Source organism: Oncorhynchus gorbuscha, linkage group LG23 (genome assembly GCF_021184085.1).
Source record: "Oncorhynchus gorbuscha isolate QuinsamMale2020 ecotype Even-year linkage group LG23, OgorEven_v1.0, whole genome shotgun sequence".
Taxonomy (NCBI): Eukaryota; Metazoa; Chordata; class Actinopteri; order Salmoniformes; family Salmonidae; genus Oncorhynchus; species Oncorhynchus gorbuscha.
Window position 1 is genome coordinate 57,715,425 of NC_060195.1, and position 24,982 is coordinate 57,740,406.

The 24,982-nt window shown below is 42.4% G+C and overlaps 1 pseudogene; it reads right to left on the minus strand.

Moving 5' to 3' along the window:
- Window positions 1-16,014: 16,014 nt before the first annotated feature.
- LOC124011178 overlaps window positions 16,015-24,982 on the minus strand; it is a 45,109-nt pseudogene continuing 36,141 nt past the window's right edge.

The window sequence follows — 24,982 nt, forward strand, 5'->3', positions numbered from 1 at the left end:
CATAAGGCACCAAAGGAGAAGAAGAAGAAGAATAAAAGAAACAGGGTTGGGACTAGCTGAACTCATCCAATAAGAAAAACATATTTTTGTTTCCCATTGCAAAACATTTTGCTACGGTGTGCACTAATGAACACGACACAGACCTGGTTGGCTGCCAAACACACCAAGCTTTTCGGCAACACAGCTGTGTCACCCACAAAGCAGGCAATTAACACAAGCTTCTCACCCCTTAATTATTTCTACGCTTTCTTCCATTTCCCAAAGATAGAAATGTAGAGTTGTGCACCACACACCCACTTGTTATAACAATGGCAAATTTCCAGCCTCTACTTCGAGATATTTAGCTGTAAAGAGTCGTCATTAGGATAATAGCGGGAACAGTATTATCGGCGCTTTCTTTATAGGTATGTATCATATGTAAATATGATCCCTTTGCATCAGTGTCTCTACTATTGTGTATGTATTTTGTGTAAATCATGAAACCACTTTCCACTTACCTCAACTACCAGGATACATATGTGGCCCAAGGTGATTTTGTTACAGAATTTCAAACCTTTGTGACTGATTTGTGATTGCATATCATCCATCCAATCAAAGGAGAAGAAAAAGTGGTGACTTCTGATTAGAGCTCATACTTAAATGTATTTGTTCTACTGCTCCTGATAGTGGAAGTAGTGAACCTGATTTCCTGATAGAAATGTACTCATCAAATTAGTTGGAAATCCATTTATTGTGACGCAGCGGCCTAAGGCACTGCATCTCAGTGCCTGAGGCATCATTACAGTCCCTGGTTCGATTCCAGGCTGTATCACATCCGGCCGTGTAAATAAATGTTTTTTAACGCCCTAGAGTCTCTTGACTCTTTGAAGTAACATAATTTTAAAAATCCCTATCAAAATCGTTCAAGTTAAGATAGAGATATCTGTCTAGATATAGGACATACACTTCAAAACCTTATTCCTTATGATTTATTTTTCACCATTTATTATTTCAATATTTTCTCTTATTTCTTTTTTTATACCTAATGGAACATATGAACCCTAATGGAACATATTAACCTTGTGTGAAATGTTAGTAGGAAAACACAGGAAGCCTCTCAGCTATTCCTGCCTCCCATTAAAGCTCAGCACAATGCTTTTCCACGCACGCACGCACGCACACACACACACACACACACACACACACACGCACGCACGCACGCACGCACACACAGAGAGACACACACAGACATGCATTAGGAACTGGTTTAGTGTGTGTTAACTACAATGGTAGTAATCTGATACAATTCTGCAGTCTGCACACACACAGAGATAGTTCTGGATTAGAGTGGGTGAAAAGGAGGTTACAGAAACAGGCTGGTACGCTGCTTGTGTCTTTACGGGAGATTTCTCTGCATGTGCCTCCAGTGGAAAAGAACTGTGGGGTCTTGGAGTGAGAGTCCTGCACATGAAGTTTCCTTGTTGGGACAGAACTGCAGGAAAGTTACTGCTAAGGCATAGGGAACAGCCTGCCCTTGGAGCACCAAACCTTTCAAGAGGATCATCACTTATTCAGACCGCTGAGCATATAGTTCACGAGGGACTACTGTGAAGTTTGGCACAATGAATCATTTTTTCTTGCCATTGTGTATGCAATACAGTCGTTCCTCATCCGAAATGTCTCTCTCTCTCTCTACACATTTTAACCTTCTATTTTGCTTAATCTTAATAGTCAACTCCCTGACGACGGTCATTTGGCGTTGAGGTCAGGGATGGGGGTCAATTCTTTATAAACGAGGAAGTGATTTTCAATTAGGAAAGTTTCAATTTTGAGATTAGAATTTCAGTTTACTTCCTGAATTGACCAAACTTAAATGGAATTGGATCCAACCCTGAATGGGGTAGTCTGTGTGTTCTACACTGAGTGTACAAAACATTAGGAACACTTGCTCTTTCCATGACATAGACTGACTAGTTGAATCCAGGTGAAAGCTATGATCCCTTATTGATATCACTTGTGAAATCCACTTAAATCATTGTAAATCAAATGTATTAGTTACAGGGGCAGCAGCGTAGCCTAGTGGTTAGAGCGTTGGACTAGTAACCAAAAGGTTGCAAGTTTGAATCCCTGAGCTGACAAGGTACAAATCTGTCATTCTGCCCCTGAACAAGGCAGTTATCCCACTGTTCCTAGGCCTTCATTGAAAATAAGAATTTGTTCTTAATTGACTTGCCTAGGCAAATAAAGGTTAAAAAAAAACATATTTAGCAAGTGTAACAAAATGCTTGTGTAGATGAAGGGGAGGAGACAGGTTAAATGATGTTCAAGTCTTGGGGCAATTGAGACATGGGTTGAGTATGTGTGCCATTCAGAGGGAGAATGGGCAAGACAAAAGATTGAAGTGCCTTTGAACGGGGTACGGTAGTAGATGCCAAGCTCACCGGCTTGAGTGTCAAGAACTTTTGACACCTTGTGGAGTCCACGCCGCTAACGAAATGAGGCTGTTCTGAAGGCAAAAAGACTCAATATTAGGAAGGTTAGGAAGGTGTTGCTAATGTTTTGTACACAGTGCATATCTGACAGTAGAAACTCCTCAGGTAGCCTACAGTACCTGTGGCAAACCACTCTGAATGCTAATCACAAAACATACAGTACCCAACTGAGAGTTGAATTTGATTCAATCAGTTTGGATTCAATTTTCCCACATCAAGTATGATGCACATATTCAAACCAATTATAATAATATTTTTGTCCTTGATTTGGTATTCATGAAAAAGAACACACCCAGCTCTCAATCAAACACTTCACTGTAGGGGCTCAGTCTTTCATACGAGTTCATTCAAAGTCAATTGAGTTTAGTGGGCTTTATTTTCCCTGTTTGTTTCTAAGGGGAGTTCTACCAGTCTCTGTAGCCTTCTGTTCTCCGTGCCCCCCCCCTCTCTCCAAATCCGCAGGTGGTGTCTGTAATTGTCAGTGCCGCTTGGCGATTGTCTAGTCTTCGCTCCACTCGCCACGGGTGTTGGATGATTCAATCGACACCTTCCGAAGCATAGCTGGTGGCATTTTAGATCAAACACTTGGTTTGAAGAAAGTACATTGCATTGGCTGTGGCTTTGTTTACATGACAAATAAGTCACTTAGTCAGTGGTGTATCAATTGAATAATCTGATTCCGCTAATTGGCACTTTTAAGTCCCTGAGTTTTTCAGTTTTCAAAGACCACTAATGATCTATGCTCTCTGCTAAATAACCACTTCACACAAGCATGCATGAATTACTACTATAGGTGAACAATACCTCTATGTAAGCTATGTGGATGGTTAACTGGTGATTCAAATCTGCAGCACCACACTGCTGATCGTTTCTGTCACGTTGTGCTCCCTCTCCGGCCTCTTGGTCACCACGCTGCTCGTTATGGCGCACACCTGTTACCACTCGCGCGTCATCACTCACCTGGACTCCATCACTTCCTTGATTACCTGCCCTATATAAACTCAGCAAAAAAAGAAACGTCCTCTCACTGTCAACTGCGTTTATTATCAGCAAACTTAACGTGTAAATATTTATATGAACATAACAAGATTCAACAACTGAGGCATAAACTGAACAAGTTCCACAGACATGTGACTTACAGAAATGGAATAATGTGTCCCTGAACAAAGGGGGGTCAACATCAAAAGTGACAGTCAGTATCTGGTGTGGGCACCAGCTGCATTAAGTACTGCAGTGCATCTCCTCCTCATGGACTACACAAGATTTGCCAGTTCTTGCTGTGAGATGTTACCCCACTCTTCCACCAAGGCACCTCCAAGTTCCCGGACATTTCTCGGGGGAATGGCCCTAGTTCTCACCCTCCGATCCAACAGGTCTCAGACGTGCTCAATGGGATTGAGATCCGGGCTCTTCGCTGGCCATGGCAGAACACTGACATTCCTGTTTTGCAGGAAATCACACACAGAACGAGCAGTATGGCTGGTGGCATTGTCATGCTGGAGGGTCATGTCATGATGAGTCTGCAGGAAGGGTACCACAAGAGGGAGGAGGATGCCTTCCATGTAACGCACAGCGTTGAGATTGCATGCAATGACAACAAGCTCAGTCCGATGATGCTGTGACACACCGCCCCAGAACATGGCGGACTCTCCACCTCCAAATCGATCCCGCTCCAGAATACAGGCCTCAGTGTAATGCTCTTTCGACGATAAACGCGAATCCGACCATCATCCCTAGTGAGACAAAACTGTGACTCGTCAGTGAAGAGCACTTTTTTCCAGTCCTGTCTGGTCCAGCAACGGTGGGTTTGTGCCCATAGGCGACGTTGTTACCGGTGATGTTTGGTGAGGACCTGCCTTACAACAGGCCTTCAAGCCCTCAGTCTAGCCTCTCTGCGGACAGTCTGAGCACGGATGGAGGGATTGTGCATTCCGGGTGTAACTCGGGCAGTTGTTGTTGCCATCCTGTACCTGTCCCGCAGGTGTGATGTTTAAGTGTACCAATCCTGTGCAGGTGTTGTTACACGGGGTCTGCCACTGTGTGTCATCTTAGCAAGACAGCGTCCTGAAAAAGGGACTCCCTTTTGTTCCTTCCCCAGGCGTCATTGTTTCTGTTTCCTGTCTGTGCGTTGCTCGTGTTTCTTGTTTTGTATTATGTTTCATTTATTTATCCAAACACTCACTCCCTGAACTTGCTTCCCGACTCTCAGCGCACGTCATTACAGTTTCAAAGCAGTTTAGTCTCAAACATTCACTTTTTGTCCTTAAAACAATCTCAGTGGGACACACTGGTAAAATGATAAAGGGAGAAAAAAAGAATAATCCTGAAATATTCTGATAATGTTGTGTTTTTACATTATTATCTAAAACCCTGTCCTGCTAGCAGACTAGCCACACAGTGATGGAGACAAGACACCTCTTGGTTTATGTTCTATTCTCTGCCCCACCACCACAGGGCATATTTGGCTCCTCTCAGCTCCCATGGAAAAACATTACATAGCAGACCCAACATCTCCCAGACTAATGCATTTTTCATTTGTCATTAATATTCATTATTGTCAGCCATACAGGAACAGGAAGCTCATCATATATCCTTCCCCTTTAATGCCTGGAGTCTGCTACCAACTGGTGTCATAGGTTATAACGGCATATCTCAGTGTTCCAAATGAAATCTATCAAGGTTTTGGGGATATGTCAGGGATCATTTTCCTTATGCAATATTCTTGTCATCAAAACAGTTAAGGAGTTGGAGATAAACAGAAATAAATGAAAAAGCATATTATTGACTTTTCAAATGGCAAAAATCTGGTATCTCTCCACTAAGCAAGCTTGACCATCTTCCTATGTGCCCACTTCGATTCTTTACCTTATGGACTCATAGTGTAAATCGGCCATTGGAGAGAACTGATATATTTTGAGTGTCCTGTCCTGGTCAATGTTGATTGAATGCTGTATGCATTTACAGGGAGAGTGTAAACATTTGGAGCAATTTCTCCCCGTGTCATCCTTTCATTCCAATGTCATTTCCCATCGGCTGATTTATACTGTTTGTCTGTAACTGAAACCGTCCCAGAGTCTCTGCTTTACGACTTTCTCACCGCTGCCTCCACCACACAGCGTTGAATTATTATGGAGTTTATGAACAGGAGGTCATATTTCCGTTCCAGATATCACTCAGCAATATAATTCAAGAGTTGTATCTGTAGGAGTGAAGTAGAGAGTATTATACTGTATATGGGGATGTCTTTGAGAATTGAGGGTGTCAAAAGTATAGTGACCATAAGAGCATTCTGTGACTTTTCTTTATAATCGATCCATCACTCATAGTTCTGATCTCCCTAGACAGCCCTCCAAGTCTGGACCTTCAGATGGTCTTTCAAGCTACAATACAAAGAACTGTCTAGGAACTGTTCTCCTATCCAATCTACCAAGTTAATTCCACACATATTTTCAAAACTGCCCGTTTTTCTCTTCATCTCTTGATTTACTCGTCCAAATCACAGAGGAAGATGCAGCTGTCAGACAGTGCATAAATTGTAATCCCCATCCGTGTTATAGAGCATCGCTCAGTAAAATGCAATGAATTGCAATATTGCTGTTGCTTTTCCATTTGACTCTTTTCCTGAGATATTTAGTATGGTGTCCATTTTAAGACACCCTCAGCCTCAAGCCGAGTGAGGCAGAGGGTATCCTAAAATGGACACCGCAAAGGAGCTCTACTGAGAAGAGATGCGGGGCTGTATGCATTTATCTTCTCTCAAACCAATCAATATGCCACTGTAACCCAAGGCCATGCTATCGGAAAATTGCCACCGCAAATCACAATACCAGGTAGCAGGAAACTCAACAGAAGCTCACTTTATTGTATAGGTGGCAAAACAACAAATTACTTCTGTCTGTGCATGGTTTGGTCCACATGCCATCAATAACCTCGGGCTACAGACTGAGGTTTAAGGCATCTGAAATCCATCCCACTTTAGGCCTGGAATCCGTAGCAATCGACCCTTTGTGTGACCGCACCATCTTGCCTTGCTGTCGGCGACTGGTACGGGTTTCCATCGTATTTTAGTCTTATTATAGTGTCGTTCTGGAATCTCACCAACCGAACGTTTACACAGGTATATCTAAAGGGCATGTCACATTTCTACACTGGAGGGATATTGCGGAAGCTGCAAAGTCGGTATTTGTACCATAAAGTGGGGAACAAATAGCCCGGTCCCTGATTTGTTTTGTCTTGTACTCCTATGACAATTGCTTAACAAATGTTTGGCATGACAATGAGAAGGAGTTGGCAATAGGGCACAACAGATCTGGGACCAGGCTATGGAACAGATATTTTGTAAAAAATAACTGCACTCTAATTTATGCAGTGAACATCTCCTGTGTATCTTTTTTTATATACATAATTCTGGCGCTGTAAACTACAGTATAAATCAGTGTTGTAGTGAAAACTGGTGACTTGGGACTCGACTCGTGACTCGAGTATAAAGGATTCGGACTTGGACTCGAACACTAGGCAACCTGGGACTCGACTCGGCCTCGAGGTTTAGTGACTACTGCATCACTGATATAAATTGCTTGCAGCTGAAAATCAATCCGATCCATTCAACATACTGCAGAGCCAGCCAAGCTTGTCTTTTGTCGAATGAGATTTTACACAGGTGACACTCAAGGCAGCTTGATTTGAAAAACGTTGATGATTGCCACGAGACAAAGGATTTTACAGGGCAGTGACAAGCAAACAAGTTGGTCCTTTATGTGTATAGCTAAATATCTATTTTCGCTGCTGATTCTCCTTTGAGCCCCGCCACCTGCAGCTGTTGTTTTCACGCAGGCGTCAGAGGCAGATCTCTTGTGGTTTCACAGCTTTGGTAGCATCAGCAGTGCCACTAGAAAAAGAGTTAAAGGAACAAATACATGGCTGATTGAGTTAAAGATAGTCTTGACGGGGGACTCTGCCTCATGAAGCTCCTTTGAAGCACAGAGAAAAGCAGAGTGAAAGCAGTAAGCATTCAGAGTCACACAGAAATATCTTATTCTACCTACCAGATACGCTGTAACAGTCTTTTGAGTAAGAATACAGTAGAGTACTTTCGATCTTGTCTCATCGCTACGACTACCCAGCGGGCTCGGGAGGGGAGTCATGCATCCTCCGAAACATGACCCGCCTAACCGAGCTTCTTAACACCCACCTGCTTAACCCCGAAGCCAGCCACACAGACCCGGGATCAAACCCAGGTCTGTAGTGACGCCTCTAGTAAATGCAATGGAGTGCCTTAGACCTCTGTGCCACTCGGGAGGCCCGAAGTGATCTCACTTCTAAGTGAGATCAAGCGTGAGAAGCAACAATCCATGAATGCATTCATTTTATTTTGACTATGACCGTGTTCCGGGGTAATGCTAGCACAGTGTGTCTATTGACTTACTCATTTTAGATATCTCATTTGCAAACTGAGAGACGTGACCATATTATAAACCTGTGGTTCAAAGACACGTGATATGATGTGACACACATACAGTATGATACATAAGCTGTAGGTGTTTAGTTATGATACATAAGCTGTGTGTGTTTACAGGGATGCAAACTAGTCATCTTTTGGCAAAATTCGCTGTTTTGAATCCAAACTAGGTGATTTGTGTATTTCCGATGAGAAAAGTTTTTTTTATGGGGGGAGGGGCTTTGGATCACTACTGGCTGTAAGCAAAAAGTGATGCGTGTTTGGAGAAATCCTGGCTGTATCAAGTTCAGCCAATTGTTCACATAACAACAGAATGCTGCATGCGACTGAAGAGAGAAGAGACAACCAATCTGCTACTTACAGCATCAGTGCGCGCTCTGGGAAGACAGCAGAGAGTGGAAAGGCAGTTTGCCAGTTACAGCAGTTACAGTTACGTCCCCTGAACAATAACGAAGAGGTAGGTGAGAAGCTTGACCATGGAGACGTGGGTGAGAAGGTGATGAAGCGTACTTCATGAGCTTTAACCGAAAAACAACTGACATTTGGAAAGTTTGAGGCGAGGGAGAAAGTGTGGTGGAACAAGTATTGTTAGCATTGTTAAGTATCTTGCTAGGTGGATCGAATTCTTCATTAGCTAGCCAGATAAATGTTGAGCAACATTAGCCATCTTAACTGATCAACTAATTGAGTTTATGATGTGAAAATTAGCTGGCTAGTGAAGTCAGACTGCTAACGTTGGCTAGCTAACATTACAACATCAGATGGGCTGGGCCTGACTTAAGCTGGATGCCACTATAGAGGTGAAAGGAACACCACACACGTCCACTCTTTCTCACATTTTCAATACAGTGGATAAAAAGAGGTATGCTAGGTGTATTCTCTTGTCCTGAAAGAGATCAATTATGCCAACACAGAGTATCATGCTCTGCTGGCACATTGTAGAACAGATGTCCACAGGCAGCAAGTGTACAATGTAATAATGTGCAGTGTAGCCCAAAGATATTGCTTTTGTTGTGTTGAACTTGACAGTAACACTTGTGTGTGAGTGAGTGGGGATTATTATTTTTGCACACATGTAGCCTTGTGCACTTGATCAATCCACTAAAATAGAGCAAAAATAGAATGCCTGTTTGTTTCATTCTATTTATACTTTAAGATGCCCCCCCCCCCTCCATGTGCAATATTTAGATGTGTGTCGTCACAAGCGTTCTATTACAAAGGCTGTCATGGCTGACTGCAATATTTATCACGTTTCAGGTATGACCCAGATGCAGACAGTGTCGAAGAAACAAAAGTTGATCTCTAATACAGGGGCAGGCAAACGACAGGTCAAACGCAGGCAGGGGTCAGTAATCCAGTGAGGTGGGGCAAGGTAGAGAACGACAGGAAGGCTCAGGGTCAAGGCAGGCAGAAGGGTCAAAAACGGGGAAGGACTGGGAAACAGACAGGAGCAGGGGAACAAACGCTGGTAGGTCTCACGAACAAAACAAACTGGCAACAGACAAACAGAGACCACAGGTATAAATACACAGGGGATAATTGGGCGACACATGGAGGGAGTAGAGACCAGCACAAAGACAGGTGAAACAGATCAGGGTGTGACAATATGAGTGTATTGTTTTTTCTCAAGACTTGAGTAAAGTAAAGTCTAGGCAACATATAACATTGGATTGCTTTCTTAATTTATTTTGTAGCTGTGAGTTAGGTTCACATTGACCACTTTTTATTTTACGCACAGAGACTGTTCATGAAGATAATATAATAGTTAAAACCTGCATTTCCTCCCAGCAGGATTTCTTTTTTGTGCATGTTTCAGTGCAAAAGAATGTGTCACCTTTTTGTGGTTTAGCTACTCTGTCTGGTTTTATAGGTGTCGCCTGTTCTTTTTCCCCTGTCCTCTCTAGGAACCCGTATGCACACAACACACACACACATTTGTTTTACTATCAAACAATTAATTCCCGTTCCAAATATTTTTTCCCCTAACCTTAACTCCAAACTAATAACTCTAAATCCTACACCTAACCCCTAAGCCTAAAATAGCCCTTTTCCTTGTTGGGACTGGCGAAATGTTCCAACTTCTCCTTGTTTTACTATTCTTGTGAAGACTTCTGGTCCCCACAAGGATAGTAAAAACCGAACACACACACACACACTATTAGAATCTCCAATACCAGGGAAGGCCTTTGAGGAAACAGCTGGTCCATGCGATGATATAGCCTCGGGTCTCCGAACAGATTCCAGAAGACTAACAGGGTGATAACAGATGCAGGGCTAATGGTTCATTCTTCATCAACACTCTCCCCATTATTGGCATATACAATTTAGAGATGATAATCATTGTGGACACCTACTGTCCTTAGAGATATCAACATACTCCGTTTGGCTTGGTTCTCACTAGTTTGGTGTTGAGAGAGGGACATCTGAATGTTTGCACTGATGCACAGTTTGTTTATGGACATACTGTGGGTTGATGTGAGCATTGATACCACATACTTTTGTAGTAGATATCAGGCAGATAACGCTGAAAACAGTCATGTAGATTTAAGTGCTACCCACAATATTGCCTTTATTGACAGATGCTCCAATGTGAGTAAGTTACATCAAAACTATTTGATTGGAGGTGAGAACGTTTACACTTGTGTCCTTAGAGAGGACAAAGGAGAGAGGATTCCAAGTCTGGGTTTGTTTCAGCTTGTTGTTCTCACTGTGCTTCTACTCAACTTCTGGATGCAAAATGGCCTGACTGGTAGGGCATTATTATAGATATGCCTTCGCTAGCAAAGAGCTACAGTGGCAGAGTTATGGGGCAGATTGTAGTGGACTGACAGGTGTGCAGCATCTCATTTCGGCAGCTTAATGTTATGTTGTAGACAGCCTTGGCGTTACACTTGTTGCTTGAATTCACGTTTTTTTTGGAGCTGCAAGACATCGAACTTAAAGTGTGGAATTGGTACAGTGTGTAACATTGTGAAAGACAGCCATTCTCTCAGTTGATTTCTGTTTTGGGGCTGTTTATGTATTAAACCTTTATGTTTTCATTATGCCATGTCAAAGTTGGATTATACCCAGCCTCTTTTTTTTCCCCCCAACAGGCAAAGGGCCACTCGATAACACACTCACAGTGAAACTTACTCTTGAAAGCTGTACAAGTAGAATGCACAAGGTGCAATTAGGAAATTGGGTAGTGCATCATCAGTTCCTCTTGTCATGTTAGACATTGCATACCTTATTTATAACTTGTCAGAATTGTCCAGATCAACCAGCCCGTGTCAGCTGATGTTTTTTTTCTAGTTTTTTTTTTGCCCATATATATTGTTGTAATTTTTTTTTTGTCGTCACTCAAATATCACATGAATACACATCAGACACATTGCAAGAAAATGTGCATTAAAAGTGCAAAATGTTCTTTGCACCCTGTGACAAAGTGTGTAGAATTGCAGGACATAAGCATTAAACCTGCAACATTTTCTCCACCAACAAGAGGGATGTGAACAGTTTGTATCATGAACAGTGCTCGTGGCCATAGAAATAGACGTGGCCCCTGCACACGCGTGCAGGGGGCGGCTCGGGGTGTTCCCCAATGCTGGAGTGAAAAAGTTTGGGATCCCCTGCTGTAGGCGACACAGTAAAAGTTGGGATTGGCTCTATACTCCAGCATTTTGGATTTGAGCTCAAATGTTTCATACGAGGCAACAGTACAGAATGTCACCTTTTATTTTCATACATATATGTTTCATGAAAAGCATTTAATGCCGGGGTAGGCATTCCTGGATACTGGAGTGTCACATGCCCCTTTTTGTTTTTGACTTAACTGACCTGGAATACCAGGTGTGTTGAATATAGGCAGTCATTGAACTGATCAATTAGCTCAGTTGGTCAGGTGTGGTGCCGAGTTGGAACGAAATCCTGCAGTACCTGCGGTACTCCAGGAACAGGGTTGGCTACCACTGACTTAATGTATCTAGTCGCCCCCATGTGAAGATGTCATAGGTATTTGGACAAATTCACTTCTGGTGTAATTAAGTATGACTAAGGGCCACTTTGTCTCGTCTAACATGGTCATGGATTCTCGTAATCCTTTTGGGAGAGCAGCCAGGCATATGCACAGTCTTTTGTGTGCACTTAATTTACTGCTAATTGTAATTACAAATCAGTTATATGTGAGCAAAACACGATAGACCAATGTTTTCTTTTTTTAGTGAGTGTGCCCTCAGCCCTGTTTCTGGTGTTCCAGGATGTAAATTATTCATGTTTTTCTTGCTTTCCATTGGTTATGATTCAGTGTTTGGGAACAATACATGTTTGTGATCCATACGGGTAGTTTCTACTGAATGTATTAAAGTCACAATGGACTGGAACAAAAATCTGTATGCATTAATGTATAAACAATGATTCATATGTACAGTGCGTTCGGAAAGTGTTCAGAGCCCTTTCAACATTTTGTTGCATTACAGCCTTATTCTGAAATTGATTAAATCGTTTTTATTCCTCATCAATCTACTCCCATGATGACAAAACAAAAACAGGTTTTTAGAAATGTTTGAATATTTATAGAAAATAAAACATCTGAAATATAACATTTACATAAGTATTCAGATCCTTTACTCTATACTTTGTTGAAGCTCAATTGGCAGCGATTACAGCCTCAAGTCTTCTTGGTTATGACCCTACAGGCTTGGCACACCTGTATTTGGGTAGTTTCACGCATTCTTCTCTGCAGATCCTTTCAAGATCTGTCAGGTTGGATAGGGAACGTTTCTGCACAGCTATTTTCAGGTCTCTCCAGAGATGTTCGATTGGGTTCAAGTCTGGGCTCTGGCTGGGCCACTTAAGGAAATTCAGAGACTTGTCCTGAAGCCACTCCTGCATTGTCTTGGCTGTGTGCTTAGGGTCATTGTCCTGTTGGAAGGTGGACCTTTGACCCAGTCTGAGGTCCTGAGCGCTCTGGAGCAGGTTTTCCTCAAGGATCTGTCTGTACTTTGCGCCGTTCATCTTTCCCTCGATCCTGGTGGTACAGCATGATGCTGGTACCACCATGCTTCACCGTAGTGATGGCGCCAGGCTTCCTCCAGACGTAACGCTTGACATTCAGGCCAAAGAGTTGAATCTTGGTTTCAACAGACAAGAGAATCTTGTTTCTCATGGTGTGAGAGTCTTTAGGTGCCAAACTCCAAGCGGGCTGTCATGTACCTTTTACTGAGCAGTGACTTTCGTCTGGCCACTCTACCATAATTGCCTGATTGGTGGAGTGCTGCAGAGATGGTTGTCCTTCTGGAAGGTTCTCCCATCTTCACAGAGGAACTCTAGAACTCTGTCAGAGTGACCATTGGGCTCTTGTTCACCTCCCTAACCAAGGCCCTTCTCCCCCGATTGCTCAGTTTGGGCGGGCAGCCAGCTCTAGGAAGTTTGGGGGTTCCAAATGTCTTTAATTTAAGAATGATTGAGGCCACTATGTTCTTGGGGACCTTCAATGCTTCAGACATTTCTTGGTACCCTTCCCCAGATCTGTGCTTCAACACAATCCTGTCTCGGAGCTCTACGGACAATTCCTTCTACCCCATGGGTTTGTTTTTGCTCTGACATGCACTGTCAATTTTGGGACCTTATATAGATAGGTGTGTGTTTTTCAAATCATGTCCAATCGAAATTACCACAGGTGGATTCAAGTTGTAGAAACATCTCAAGGATTATCAATGGAAACAGGTTGCATCTGAGCTCAATTTCAAGTCTATATAGCAAAGTGTCTGAATACTTAAATACTTGAATAATGAAAATGATGTACTCCCTTCAAAGAACAGCGCAAACTGGTTCTAACCAGAATAGAAAGAGGAGTGGGAGGCCCCTGTGCACAACTGAGCAAGAGGACAAGTACATCAAAGTGTCTAGTTTGAGAAACAGATCTCTCACAAGTCCTCAACTGGCAGCTTCATTAAATAGTACCCGCAAACACCAGTCTCAATGTCAACAGTGAAGAGACGACTCTGGGATGCTGGCCTTCTAGGCAAAGTTGAAAAGAAAAAGCCATATCTCAGACTGGAAAAGATTAAGAAGGGCAAAAGAACACAGACACTGGGCAGAGGAACTCTTAACACAACGTGCCATTGGAACACAGGAGGGATGGTTGCTGATAATGCCTATGTAGATATTCCATTAAAAAAAATCAGCTATTAGTCATTTACAACATTACAATGTCTACACTGTATTTCTGATCAATTTGATGTTATTTCAATGGACAACAAAAAAAGTACTTTTCTTTCAAAAGCAAGGACATTTCTAAGTGATCCCAAACTTTTGAACGGTAGTGTATATAGCTGTATGTCATAAAGTAGGTCAGCAGTAGCATCTGTGAGAGCCTGCTGTTCCAGGAGAATCTCCCTAAGTGGAGGAGTACGTCCCCAGTCTCCAGATCCAGCTTTAAATGTCCAACGCAGCCATTTTTATCTTAATATCAAATCATTTCTGGGTGACAATTAAATACCTTACTGTGATTCTTTCAATTAAAATGGTCAAAAAGAAAGAAAAATAGCTTCTTATCAAAGGGAAATTTTGCTAGGACTGAGTGTGGAGGAGAAACTGAAATTGGCTGTTATGGGCAGAGAGGTTTCAAACGTTCTTATTGGTCTAATTTACCGCATAGTGATGTCACCATTGAAGGCCAAAACTCTATCCCACTAAAACAGGCTTAAATTTCAGGGAGTTGTTTCAAACAGCTTTAACACTAAAAGGGAATTCTCGTACTTTTCATAATTTCCCAGTTTTATTCCAATCTCACAGCGTGGAAATATATATAACATTAGAAAATCACATTTTTAACTGCACTGGACCTTTAACACCCAAACAACCCCATCATCTCATATCCCTACTCACCCAAACAACCCCCATCATCTCATATCCCTACTCACCCAAACAACCCCCATCATCTCATATCCCTACTCACCCAAACAACCCCCATCATCTCATATCCCTACTCACCCAAACAACCCCTATCATCTCATATCCCTACTCACCCAAACAACCCCCATCATCTCATATCCCTACTCACCCAAACAACCCCCATCATCTCATATCACTACTCACCCAAACAACCCCCATCATCTCATATCCCTACTCACCCAAACAACCCCCATCATCTCATATCCCCACTCACACAAACACCCCTGGGATTTCCTGTCCAGGTGCCCTATCTCTCAGAAAATTGTATGCATGACTAAGTTAATTTGTTAAGTACTGTATGTGAGCATATTTACAGTTCAGTTGAAACGGATCTCTATTCTAGGCTACTATTTTTGATTGAGTTCCATCTCAGCACTGCATCCACTTTTTGATAGTGTTCCACTGATTTCCTTCTCTTTGTATCATACTCAGTGTTGTCTCAATCTAGGTCAGCAAATATACAGTGTCTAACAGTGACGCACTTTTGCAGATCTCACCCAGGGGTATCAACATACCAGGGGTATCCATGTACCAGGGGTATCCACGTACCAGGGGTATCCACGTACCAGGGGTATCCACGTACCAGGGGTATCCACGTACCAGGGGTATCAATATTCTGTGGTGAGCTCCAGGACCGCATTCAAAAAGTATCTCAGAGTGGGTGTCCCTTGTGTATATGATCATGTGATCTACACTGCTACTCTGACATTCTGTGCATGCAGGCCCTTAACAATAACTTCCGGTTATTTCTATATGGAGATGCTAATTGTATAATGATCTACTCCGCAATAGACATGAATCGTGTGTAGAGTTAATTTCATTCTGTGGGAATAAAAGGGTCTGTTTTGTATTTCCTTAGCCTACTTCCTAATAAGTGATTATTATACATAATGACTTTTCATTGACTTGCTTCCCTACTTCGAAACAGGATGCACAGTGTGAGGTTTGAAGTGGGCTATCGCAACCACGTCAGAGACAAAACCATTCGTACACGTTGAAATAGATTTCCATCTTAAATAACTCTTAAAGTGTGTAAGAAAGATCACAGTTTGCTAATGATCCAAATGACCTACACGCACACACACACACACACTCCAGACCTTAAGCACACTCACACACACTCCAGACCTTAAGCACACACTCCAGACCTTAAGCAAAGATAGTTTTATTAATTTAAGCAATACCACAGACTGAATTCTCTAAAAAGCATAGCTGTACCTAGACAGTGGTTCTCTCAGTTCTGCTGTAACAAAAGGGTGCGTTCCATCAGACTTAGAAAATAGTCTTTGATTTATTGTAAATACATTATATCAAACTAAGACACTTATGAAGTGCAATATTTGTTGTTATACAGAGTTGAAAACCACTATCTGTTGTTAGTCTAAAGTATGATCTACATTCAACTATGAAAATAGCATGAAAACATCTCTCACATACACGTTCTCTTAAAACATAGAATACAGGGTTCTACCATACTTCTAAGTCAAACCACCGCAGAAACAACAGTGTTACTTACAGTACAGTAAATCAAACTATTTTTAACTCCATAAACACACCTTTTACAATTATTTGTGATGTCTGTTTTGGTACAACAGCTACTGTATGATAACATGAATTACACATGTTCTTGCTCAAGAAAATAGCAGTAGTGTTGTTGGAGAGAAACCATATTTTGTTTTTTATTAGTACTGTACTGAATACGAGCACAATATATACAGTACTGTACTGACCCAAATGCTACCCTGGCCCTTAGCCTATGATGTGTTGTCGGCCTGCTGTATGGAGATAAATGTATGTCCAGATTCTGTAAATTAATTCAACAACATCATCTATCTCCATACCACTATAGTTTGAAACCTTACCATACCTTGTCCTCAGACAATTGATTTAATTATCAAAGAGTCTGGAAAACTCTATATGTTACAAAAGACAAGTTTATTAGATACATTATTTTACAAAATAACTTTTCATCTTTAAATTATTATGTTATAGTGCTGTTGTAAAGTATACTATGCATGTTCTTGTTGTACATCACCCTTGGTAGAAAACATCGTTCAAATGTTTATGATATAAATGTATATTAATCTAAACCAAATCAATGTTATCAATGACCTAATATTTAAGACCCTGTTGGTGACTAAAATTAATCATATTGAGGTTCTATATATGTCAAATGGCTTGCAATGACTATGCAACTGACTAATTAATACAAAGCAACAATAGAATAATTTCATAGTGCAGTCCCCCCTAGCTTTTCATTGTTTTTAATGAACAGTATAGCATGCGTTGAAATGGCGGATGTGGGATAACCTATGTAGAAAACTTCAAAGCTTCTAGTCCCCTTATTGCACCTCTGTATAGGTGATGGCCCCTTCCTGAAGAAGGCACTGTGGATGCTTCATTATCTCTTATCTGGCTAGCATCCTGGCGTTAGTGTCTCACAGCTGTCTATTGGCTGGCTACACTAACCCGCCAACCAATCAAGTGTCAACGTGCACAAAGCTGCCACTGAGTGACATCTTATGTCTTGTGACATCTCCTCTTCCCATTTGAGTCTTTCCATATTTGTCCAATCGAATTCTATCAAATCCAACTGAAACTGCTAAAGGTAGAGATAAGAGACCCAGTAGACGATGTTGAACAGGAGGAACGACGTAGGGAAGAAGACTCTCGAGTAAGCGTCCAGCTCCTTAATGTCGACATGGATGCGTCCTTTCCTCCACCCTCCCCCCCTTACACTCCTCGTAACAGCAGAAGAAGCTCTGGCAGTCCTTCCCGTCCAGACACTCGTACACGTCCTCATAGTCCTGCCAGTATGAGTAGTTGTTGTTCAACGGTACCACGGTGGTGGGGGACCTGGGCCCTGTGTCTAGCATCGAGTAGGTCTGTGGGAGGGGACAGAGGAAGGCCATCTCCTTAGATGCGTAAGCGATAAAGGGAGAGAAAGAGGGTGAGAGAGTGAGGGTGGGGGGGGGGGGCAAGAAATGTGATGAGGGGAGAGAGGAAGGACGGCCTCATAATTAGATACTGAGAGGGAGAGAGTGAGGCAACAGGGAGGGGGCGGGGGGACAACTAAAGCCAGACAGGAGACAAGAAATACATGTGGGCAAACAAGGGAGAAAGACAGATGGAAAGATGAAAAGAGACAGAGAGAAAGAGATGAAGAGAGAAAGAGATCTGATGCGTTGTGAGTGGAGCTGTGCTGTCATGCATTAAAGCTCCGCAGCGGACCGTGTCCTCCCACACCCAGCAGGACGCTGTCATAGCCCAGGCAGGCAATGAGATAGAACCCCTCGGCTTAGTGCTCTACCCAAGCTGGGACTCACTCATTGGCTCGACAGCGTTACACGACATGACATGATGACATGACACCGCTATGACACGGCATTTACCAAGTACACTGTGTGACCGGTCGGCAGTGCAAGTGGATGGATATATGAAGGGATGGTGGATGGACCAGACCTCAACCCTCACCGGGGGGCAACCTCCCGATTTGCTACCATGCAGGTCAGAGCCACTGACTGTAATACTATCACAGCCCATGCACAGTGTGACTGATGCAAGAGGATGGAGATCTGAAGGATGGACTAGACCTCCACCCACTGAGACCATAATCGCTACCATGGCTAGAACTATTGACTGTGACAACACAAACAACCTCGGTCCATGTCTATAACAGCATTACACTGCATTGAGAAAAGTTACACCATTTCGTCATATTACATTGTACGGAGGAAAGGTGCACCATTACATTGTACGGAGGAAAGGTGCACCATTACATTGTACGGAGGAAAGGTGCACCATTACATTGTACGGAGGAAAGGTGCACCATTACATTGTACGGAGGAAAGGTACACCATTACATTGTATGGAGGAAAGCTCACCAGTCTCTGCGTCTTGTTTGTCTTGTTGTAGCGGGGCTTCTGTGCCCTGTAGGCGTAGTAGTTTTGGATTGCGTACTCCATCATGGCCGCAAAGACGAACAAGAAGCACACAGTGACGAAGAGATCCATGGCCGTCACATAGGAGACTCTGGGTAGGGAGGTCCTGGCCACTGTACTAAGGGTGGTCATTGTCAACACAGTGGTGATACCTGAAAGGACAAAGTCAGCGTCATTACACAGATTTTTCACCTAGTCGGTTCAGGGAATCAAACCAGCAACCTTTCGGTTACTGGACCAACACTCTTAACCTCCAAAACGGAATGCTACCTGCTACCCGGTACTAACTGTTTGATATCTGTCTTGGCAAAACGGTGGCAATAGTTCTCTGGCAATAGTCTGAATATATTTTGCAAATATGTTTTTAAGATATTTTTATCAATTAACGCGGTTAGTTTGTGTCTATGTAGTTTTAACTTTAGAAATAAATGGACGTTTAATACATTAATACATTGTCAGCGCTTAAATATACTGAACAAAAATATGAACGCAACATGCAACAATTTCAAAGATTTTACTGAGTTACAGATCATATGAGGAAATCAGTCAATTTGAATAAATTAATTAGGCCCTAATCTATGGATTTCATAGGTGGGCCTGGGAGAGCGTAGGCCCACACACTTGGCTGCAAGGCCCACCCACTGGGGAGACAGGCACAGCCAATCGGAATGAGCTTTTCCCAACAGAAAGGTTTTATTACAGAGAGAAATACTCCTCAGCACCACCCCTCAGAGGATCCCATAAGGGAAGAAATCGGATGTGGAGGTTCTAGACTAGCGTGGTTTTACATGGTCTGCGGTTGTTTGGCCGGTTGGATGTACTGCCAAATTCTCTAAAATATGTTTGAGGCAGATTATGGTAGAGAAATTAACATTAAATTATCTGGCAAAAGCTCTGGTGGACATGCCTGCAGTCAGCATGCTAATTGCACTCTCCCTCAACTTGAGACATAAGTGCACATTTAAAAGTGGCCTTCTGTTCTCCCCAGCATAAGGTGCACCTGTGTAATGAGCATGCTGTTTAATTAGTTTCTTGATATGCCATACCTGTCAGGTGGATGGATTATTTTGGCAAAGGAGAAATGCTCACTAACAGGGATGTAAACCCATTTGTGCACCAAATTTGAGAGAAATAAGCTTGAGCCTATGGAAAATTTCTGGGATCTTTTATTTCAGCTCATGAAATATGGGACCAAGACTTTACATTTTGCATTTATATTTTTGCTCAGTGTGTATATTGAAAAGTGAGCTGAATGTACCAGCTGCGATTTTGCATGTGTAGAGCCTTTGATATAAAATGCTGGGTGTGACACGCACACACACTCACATGCGCACGCACACATATGCGCACGCACACATATGCGCACGCACGCACACATTCTCTCTCTCGCTCTTTTATGCACATCACCAGGAACCTCTCAGTTGATGACTGAATGTTGTGCTGTTTTCAAGCAGTTACCATGGAGACCAGAAGGCCCATCTATTTTGAGCTGATATTTCATACTCAATCCCCCCTTCCTTCAGACTCTACTGGCCACGGTGATTACCTTCACCTATTTCCCTTACCTTCTATACACACTTTTGGCACTTAGTCAGCAGAGGTCCTTCATAATTTTCAAACAGGCAAAGGTCAGAGCACCTTCAACTGGTTCCTCCAAATAAAATGGCAAAAATGTATCGTAAAAAACAAAGAAAAATACCCATAGATGTCATATGAACAGATACAACACAGAAAATAATACAGATACAAAGAACATTCTACAAAGATATCAGTCTACAGTGCTGTCGTGACTCAAAGACAGAGAAAGAGAGAAAGAAAGAGACAAAAAAAGTGGGACACTATATATGAGTCACTGAACTGAGCATCCTCTGTCCCTTACTCCCTGTCAGGTATAGCCTGATCGTCATTACCATCTGTGGTGGCCCTTGTGAACCTGGCTCTTTGGGAATGGCACCCACTACACCCCGTCACTGCTCCCCCCAACCACACTAAACCCTCAGGGGACACCTGCATGTCAGCACCTGCCTCCTCCGTAGCCCCCTACGACCACCACCACCAGCCACTCTTACAGATCTCCTGCTCTTTGCAGTCAGAGCCCATTTTCCTTAACACTCCTCTTTCTTTTCAACCCGCTGATTGATCTGCGGGAAGGCCCGGAAAAATCATCGCTGCGCTTTCATGCCCCAGAATAGATACTAAATCATTTATTTTATCAACGAGAATGGGATATTTATTTTTACTCCTACAGACAGCATCCTTGCCTGTTAGCTAGGGTGAAGACAAACATGTTTCCGGGCTTATCTTTGTACTGTGCCATAACAGGTGGCAAGAGGGTCGAGCGAGACTATTCGATGTGATTGTGGTGGTTCAAGGATGGTTTGGTGATGAAACGGACTCGTTAATAATACACTTTAGGCGTTGACTTGTTTAACCATTGCAAATGTGCTTGTGTTGTCACTTAGTTAAAAGTCAAGTATAATGTGAATACTGTAATTTGGACTAAATGTGATACATTTGATCTTGATGACAAAAAACAATGACCTGATCAAGGTCCGCTACAAGAGCTGCCTGGAGGAATTGAATCGTACTTACCGCAAAGTTCAACTCAAACTCCCAATCACCTTCAACAACATAATCCAGACGAATGTACATGCACTAATGGAAAGCATGCATCGGGGGGGGGGGGGAATAATGAATGAATTGCAAACGTAAACAAAAAAGTCATTGTTAAGCCTTGATAAATTACAAGCATGTCGCATAAACAAAATAAGACGGTACAAGAATCTTGAAAGCAGAACACAACATTGCATAAACACATGCAGATTGTTCTCTAGTCTAAACAATAAAATATAGATTTTTTTTATGCAATCTTCCATTGTGGTACCAAGAGTTGGTAAGCATCTTTTCAACAAACCAGCTAGACTCAGATGTATCTTTTCCCTTTCAGAATAACACATGCAGAGGTAGTCATTGCTGAACACATACAGTGCACTACATGAACACTGGTGGAACAGGTTTGATTGAACCCTTGGGGTTTTTTTCCATCTACTTATTATAATATCAGTGTGTATCCTGTCAAATGGTATTCTTCAGATCAGGTACCTAGCGCTGTTCTGGCGGGGGCGGCATCGCTATTGATCCAGAAGGAGACCCAGGAGAGCACCACGGTGAGGATACAGGGGATGTAGGTCTGGATGGTGAAATAACCCATTCTCCTGCTCAGGTCAAAGTACACTGTCATGACCACATAATCACCTGGGAGGGGGGATAAAGAGGGGTGATGTATATGGAGTGAGGGGCGAGGAGGGGGAGGGAGCGAGGTAAGGAGGAAGAGAGGGAGGGAGAAAGAGAAGAGATTGAGGGACAATCAGAGCGTCAGGTGGAACAAGAACAAGCCAGCGTGGGGAGGGAGGGGGGGGGGAGAGAAAGACAGAGAGAGAGAGAGAGAGAGAGATAATCATGAGAGCTAGCATCAGGGGGAACCACAGAACAAGGCACCATACACAATGCTCCAGGGAGTCTACTTTGGTGGGTTTTGAAGAGGGATGCTGTAACAAAAGAAAAAAAAGGAGGTAGATATAACAGCGGTAGAACCAGAAGTCCCCGATGGCACGGTGGCATGGGAACTGTCCACTCGCTGTCCTCATTACCACGCTACAGCACAATACCTATTCATTTCATGCTGGATGAGAAACAAGAAGAAGACATTTAGCGCTTTGTTTTCAGAGTTTGTTGAGATGTAAATTAATGACATGCTATTTTTAGCTGCAGGAGCAAGCTAGCTAATCATCATGCAGAATGATGCAAGCTGGGAGTCAAGAAAAAGGGAAAACAAGATGAGAAATGTCTAATTTCCTTGAACAGAACCGAAGGAAGATCTGTGGAAGAACTCTGGCTTTCATGAGTTCTCCACTCCGAACGTGGACTTGTATCACAGTGCACCATACGTAGAACACATCATTTATTGGATCACATGAGTTTAAGACGAATAAAGTACAGCATGAACAATGTCACCTATGAAATTTGAGAATGGGGTCAATGTGGGTTAATTACAGCTTGAGGATTCATACATGAGATCAATTCATCAGCCCCTTGAAACGCTGCTACGTGAGTCGTCAATGCTGTCATGAATGCATTACAAATGTATTACAAAGTAATTCCAGCAAGCACCACTCATGAGTATAATTAGATACCTGTTTGTAAAACAACCTTCGTCGCAAGGAATGATTGTTGCAAATAAATAGATGTAGAATTCAATATTAAAACCAAACCACATCCTAGGACTCTGAGAATCATTTAAGTGAATAATTAAATATTTTGAATCTTTAATCCAGATGGTTTGTGTAAAAATATGTTTGCCTTTATACCAGAGGGGACTACTGATGAGCTTCAAGCAATCTACAGAGAAACAATATGTTAAATGTCACAATGAATTATGAAGATAGGTAAATGCACTTTCATTGTGCCCTTTTTCATTACACAGTGAATGATAAAGAAAACGTCTACTCCTTGAGCACTGCTCTTAAGTCTACTACCACAGTACTACTCTTACGTCTACTACCACAGTACTACCCCTAAGTCTACTACCACAGTACTACCCCTAAGTCTACTACCACAGTACTACTCCTAAGTCTACTACCACAGTACTACTCCTAAGTCTACTACCAAATAACTACTTCTTAGTCTACGACCAGAGTACTACTCCTAGTTGCAATTTCAACCTGTTTTCTGCCCTGCCAAATGCTGTCTGTCATTTCCATGGTACAATAATACTACATATCTTGACTATCTTCCAAGTGAAGGCATTGTCTTTGCTCTCTGGCAATATCTTGCAAAACTGGCATAGCAATTGACTTAAGCCAGAGTGGTGGCACCAGACCTCAAGACACCAGCTGGTAATGCCTGCTGTCTCCCCCTGCTAATAGACAGGAGAATATGACAGATAGTTTACAGTAAATGTAGACCATTTGATTAAAAAACAGCTAAAAATAACACTTTGTCCTTTTTCCTTGGAATTTCCATGAGTCAGTATCTAATAATTCAGAGAAAAATTGGATGGAGAACACAGGAGCCAACAAAGGGCTGTGAGGAGGATTTATTTTATTGATTGTGAAAAACAGAAGAAGGTCAGCTGTTTGGGTATTAAATGTACGGTAACTAATTTGCTGTACCTGCTGTTGTTTTTAGGACGTCTGTGGAATTCCGCAGGCCCATGAAGTCAAACTGGTAGAGGCGCCAGTACTTCTGGTCTGAGGTTTCGATGGAGTTCCTTTTCCATCTGTAAATCATTTCATCCTTGGGGTAACCATCTGTAAGTCAAGTAAACACACAGTGAATCTGTGACCCTATGGTAGCATTTCATTCTAATAAAATAAGATTTATGCTTCAATCTGACCAATACATGATTTATTGTTTGATGGGTCTTACTGGACAAATTCCTATGTATGTATTATAAAACCCCCTAATTGCATACTGTTAAATATACCTAAATATGGAAACAGCACACACACATAAACACACGGACACACAGTATAGAGTAGAGCACCATTAGACCGTTAAAAAAAGTAAAAACATGGCCATAGTAAAGTGCCGTAAGAGCAGATGAAAAGGAGCACAACAGAGTGTAATAGGATACTTTGAGTTACTGTGAGAGAGCATTGTGTTGATGCTGGAGTTGACCTTCACTTTTCACAGAAGTGAGTGTGTGCCTGTGAAATCTAATTTGAAAGCCGTGCAACGGAAATGAACCACCTCATTGTGCTCTGATGATTTCAAGCAGGTGAACTGTATCCCATTAACATGTTATTATGAGGTGTGTCTCTCACACACACACACACACACACACACACACACACACACACACACACACACACACACACACACACACACACACACACACACACACACACACACACACACACACACACACACACACACACACACACACACACACACACAAGCGACAATGTTATTCACACTAGCAAAAGCTACAACAAAGGAAAGCTGGTGAGATGATGTGGAGTGTGTGTCAATATCTTAGAAACTATTATGTACACACTTCCGGCGCCGACTGAGATGGCCGCCTCGCTTCGCGTTCCTAGGAAACTATGCAGTTTTTTGTTTTTTTTACGTGTTATTTCTTACATTAGTACCCCAGGTCATCTTAGGTTTCATTA